The sequence below is a fragment of the Triticum aestivum genome, chromosome 1D (assembly GCF_018294505.1).
Source record: "Triticum aestivum cultivar Chinese Spring chromosome 1D, IWGSC CS RefSeq v2.1, whole genome shotgun sequence".
In the NCBI taxonomy this organism is placed as follows: Eukaryota; Viridiplantae; Streptophyta; class Magnoliopsida; order Poales; family Poaceae; genus Triticum; species Triticum aestivum.
Genome location: NC_057796.1, coordinates 358,417,877 through 358,423,351, shown reverse-complemented (window position 1 = coordinate 358,423,351; position 5,475 = coordinate 358,417,877).

Genomic DNA, 5,475 nt, shown 5'->3' with positions numbered 1-5,475 from the left:
CGGCGTTTGAAGAGGAGCGGGGCGGCGAGGCTCGACGTGGTCCGGTGGGGAGGAGGTCGGGGACGAGTGACGGAGGCGGTCCGGCGACGTGGTGGTGGCGACGACGGGCGACAGCATCGGGTCGGCGACGAGGCGAGGCCGCAGTTTCAGGCGGGCGCCACGCGAGGGAGAGGAGGGGTGCGGAGGAGTCGGGGGGGGGGGGGGGGGGGCGGTGCCGGCGCCGGCTTGCATCGGGCGCTAGCGTGCGGGAGGAGGGGATCGAACAGGTGCGCCCCTCTCTCGGGCACGATGCGTGTGTGTGTTGCGTGTGGCGGCGCTGGGAGGGAGACGAGGGGAACAGAGGGGGATCGAGAGAGAGAGTGTGGATCGATCTAGGGTTAGGTGGGATGAGGCCATGTAGGCCATGGGGTGGCCGGCTTGGCTGTTTGGGCTGGGCCACTTGGCCATCTAGGGCAAGGCCCAGCGGGGAGGGGGAAGGCTTCTTGGTTTTTCTTTTGCTAACTTATTTATTATCTATTCTTATTTTATTTTAGTTTTATAAAACATAAGCCTAGTCCCTAAATCAATGCTTTTGTTTACTCTACTGCCACAAAGTGTTTGGTACACGTTCAAAATAGTTTACATTTTTACAATTCTTAAGAGCATTTAATTAATTGTTTTACCGCTGTTTTACTTATTTTAGGACCTTTAGACACTTTGTAAAATGTTGGCTCCTCCACCAATATTGACTATGAATTGACTATGAATTATTTGCCACATTTCGAACACTTCAGTTTTCATGTTTGAGAATTTTATTAATTCACTTATAATTTAAATTTGAAAATGAATTGCGTTTGAATCAAGGCAAGATTAGTTACAGTAATTGCAATGACCTGGCACCATTAACAGGGATTACTGTAGCCTAATAATCCGGGCGTCACAACGCGCCCTCGAAGACGAGCTCACGTCTGAACCGTGGCAAGGCTTGAACCGTCGCACACCCTCTGTGTTGCAAACGTTGTTAAAAAAGCTTCAACCCCTGGATGGAAAAGCTTCAAGCTCTAGATGAAAAAGCTTCAACTGGCACTGCGATTCACGAGGAGATACAACCGCTGACGCAAAATGCTTCAACCTTAGATGAAAAAAGTTTCAACCAGATGATAGAGAGAGCTTTAACCAAGGGCTGCTCAAAACAAAAAAAGTTTCAATCGTTTACACAAAAGCTTCAACCGTGGACGGAAAAAGCTTCAACCGTGTATGTAGCAAAAAATGAAAACAGTTGTAGCAAAATGCGACACTGGTTGTAACAAAAACGTGACCCACTTGTGCATTGTAGCAAAACATGACGCCGGTGGGAGCAGTATGTGATGCCGTTTGTAGCAAATTCAAACGCTGGTTGAAGCATGTAGCAAAAACTGCGACATCGGTTTTCCTCGGAGGAGCGGAGGAGCGTTGCCCCATCCTCGCCGTCCTGCGGTGACCATGCTCGCCGTCTCATGGTCGGTCGCAGCCTCCTCCGGCACCGGTTGCAGCCTCCTTTCCGGACCGTGCGTCGCCATGAACTGTGGCTTATTTGAGAGAGAGAAGAAGAGATGTGTTTTGAGGAAGAAGATGTGTGGAGGAGGACAAGTCAAAGTAGATAAGGCAGGCTGCGGGGACGTGGGGCTACCAAAAAGCGTGGTTTCTACGCGAGGGACGCGAGGCATGAGGCATACGATCTAAACGATCGAGTGACGCGCGTTGGACCGGCGGAGCGTTCTGCCGGCCTGCCGTCCGGAAACGTTTACCAAAGGTTTTTACCCCATTTTTTAAGGGTGTGCACGTATGTCTTCTTTGGGTAAACAGAAAAAAACGGTTTTTACCTCAACATGCGTTGACTACTGGGGTGTACTTTGACGGTTGTGGCGTTGCTACGATGGCAAGTTGTGTGTTTCAATGATGTCGCAAATGATGTTTGTGACAGTGTGCTGCGACGGTTGCAGCGGGTGCTTCAACAGCCACAGCGATGACATGCTTCGACGACCATGGCTATGGCACGACAATGTGCTTTGACAGCCGTGGTGATGCTGCGACGGCAACCCATTTGCTTCGGCGATGTTGCGACTACATGCTTTGATGACTGCGGTGTGCTTTAACGGTTGCGGTGATGCTACGACGGCAAGTTGTCTGCTTCAATGATGTTGTGACGGCGTGCTTTGACGACCACGATGGGTGCTTCAACAGCCACAACGATGCTACGACGGCAACTGGGCTACTTCGATGATGTTGCATCGGCGTGCTTCGACGCCCGTGGCGGGTGCTTTGACGGTCGCGACGATGCTACGATGACAACCCGGCTGCTTCGATGTGATGGGGAACGAAGCATGAAAACCAAAAAATTTCCTACGAAACACCCAAGATCCAATCTAGGAGATGTATAGCAACGAGAGGGGAGTGGTGTCTACATACCCTTGTAGACCGAAAGCGTTAACAATCTAGAGATCGTGGTTGGCGTAGTCGTACTCGCGTCGCGATCTAGTCCGATCCAAGTACCGCACGTGCGACACCTTCGAGTTTAGCACACGTATGGCTCGGCGGCGTCCTCTCCTTCTTGATCTAGCAAGTGAGGGAGAGGAGGTAGATGAGATATGAACCAACACTAGGGTGTGGTGGTGGTGGTGGCAGCGGAACTCCGGCAGGGCTTCGCCAAGCGCTGACGGAATGTGGAGGAGTAACGGGAGGGAGACGGGGCAAGCATGGAAGAGTTGGCTGCCTCCTGCGCCTCCCCACTATATATAGGGGTGAGGGAGGGGCGTGGCAGCCCTAGCCCCCCTCCCAAGGTAGGGGGGGCGGCGGCCAAGAAGGGAGGAGTGCCCTCCAAGCCAAGTGGAGACCCTCTCCCTTAGGATTTCCCCTTCCCCATGCGCATGGGCCTTCTAGGGGCTGGTGCCCAGCCAGGGCGCCCCCCTACAGCCCATGCTACTGTATGGGATGTGGTGGAACCCTCCGAGGACTTCCGGACCCCTCCAGAACCTTTCGCTGGCTTCCCGGTACAATACCAAAAAACCAGACTTTTTTCCGGAACCCCGACAACAACTTCCCATATATAAATCTGATTTTTTTTCAAAACTATGACGTATTTTATAGCAAATTCGGAAACTATAGCAAAGAGTGGAGAAAAATCAAAACTAGCACCCCGTCGGCCACGCGTGGGCCGAAAAGGGTGTTTTCGGCCTCCCCTTGACCGAAATAGACTTTTCGGCCATGCCTTGGCCGAAGAGGTGCGTACCTGGGCCGAAAAGACCTTTTTGGTCAGGAGTAGGCTGAAAAGTCCTTTTTGGTCGGGAGTAGGCCGAAAAGTCCCTTGGGCCCACCTTTTCACGTTAATGGTTGGCAGAAGTTGCATGGCTCCACTCTTCGGCTTACGTTAGGCCGAAGCGATTTTTTTTAAATTTTGGTATATAAATACTGTGCAACCATTGCCCATCTTAGACATTAAAAAAATATTTTCGCGCAACCCTTTCCCTTCAATATTTTCCCGCCAACTCTTTCCCGCCACCCGTTTCTCGCAACCCCTTCCCGCCATATGTTCCTGCCACCCGTTTCCCGCCATATGTTCCCGCCAACCCTTTCCCGCCATACCACAGTCGTTCTTTCCCGCCATTTTCTCCTCCCTACCTATAAAACCCCCTTCAGACGGAGGTGGATAAGCAGTCCAGTGTAGTGTAGTCGAGATGAAAACGAGAGGCAAATGGCAAATAATGTAAATTGCGAGGAGATGAGATTTGTGATTAGGAACCTGGTTATGTTGAAGATCCTCCCCGGCAATGGCGCCAGAAATTCTACTTGATGGTGTTGCTAGGACTACGTCGGTATTTCCCCCAAGAGGAGAGGATGATATAGCACAGCAACGGTAGGTATTTCCCTCAGTTATGAAACCAAGGTATCGAACCAGTAGGAGAACCAAGCAATCACAACGTATAGGTAGAGAGGAGAAAATGGCGGGAAAGAACGACTGTGGTATGGCGGGAAAGGATTGGCGAGAACATATGGCGGGAAGGGATTGGCGGGAAACGGGTGGCAGGAACATATGGCGGGAAGGGGTTGGCCGGAAACGGGTGGCGGGAAAGATTTGGCGGGAAAATATTGAGGGGAAAGGGTTGCGCGAAAATATTTTTTTTCAATGTCTAAGATGGGCAATGGTTGCACAGTATTTATATATCAAAATAAAAAAAATCGCTTCGGCCTAACGTAAGCCGAAGAGTGGAGCCATGCAACTTCGGCCAACCATTAACGTGAAAAGGTGGGCCCAAGTGACTTTTCGGCCTACTCCTGATCAAAAAGTACTTTTCGGCCTACTCCTGACCAAAAAGGACTTTTCCGCCTACTCCTGACCAAAAAGGTCTTTTCGGCCCAGGTACGCACCTCTTCGGCCAAGGCATGGCCGGAAAGTCCATTTCGGCCAAAGGGAGGCCGAAAACACCCTTTTCGGCCCACGCGTGGCCGACGAGGTGCTAGTTTTGATTTTTCTTCACTCTTTGCTATAGTTTCCGAATTTGCTATAAAATACGTCATAGTTTTGAAAAAAAAATCTATAAATCTCTACCTTCGGACCATTTTGGAGATCCTCGTGACATCCCGGATCCCATCCGGGACTCCGAACAACCTTCGGATTTTCCACTATTAATATCTCAATACTATCCTAGCGCTACCGAATGTTAGGCGTGCGACCCTACGGGTTAGGAACATGCAGACATGACCGAGACTCATCTCCGGTTAATAACTAACAGCAGGACTTGGATGCCCATATTGGTTCCTACATATTCAACGAAGATCTTTATCGGTTGAACCACAATGTCAAGGATTTAGTTAAAATCCCGTATGCATTTCCCTTTGTTCCGTGATATGTTACTTGTCCGAGATTTGATCGTCGGTATCCCCATACCTAGTTCAATCTCGTTACCGACAAGTCTCTTTAATCGTTCCGTAATACAAGATCCCGTGACCAAACTCATTAGTCACATGAAGCTTTTTATGATGTTGTATAGGGCCCAGAGATATCTCTCCGTCACACGGAACGACAAATCCCAGTCTCGATCCATGCAACCCAACAGACACCTTTGGAGATACCTGTAGAGCACCTTTATGATCACCCAGTTATGAAGTGACATTTGATAGCACACAAGGCATTCCTCCGGTATCCGGGAGTGGCATGATCTCATGGTCGAAGGAACAAATACTTGACATGAAGAAAGCTATAGCAAAAAACTAAACGATCTGATGCTAAGATTACGGTTGGGTCTGTCCATCACATCATTCTCCTAATGATGTGATCCCGTTATCAAATAACAACTCATGTCCATGGTTAGGAAACCTTAACCATCTTTGATCAACGAGCTAGTCTAGTAAAGGCTTACTTGGGACATGGTGTAGTTTATGTATTCACACATGTATTTAAGTTTTCGGTCAATACAATTCTAGCATGAATAATAAACATTTATCATGAACGAGAAATAT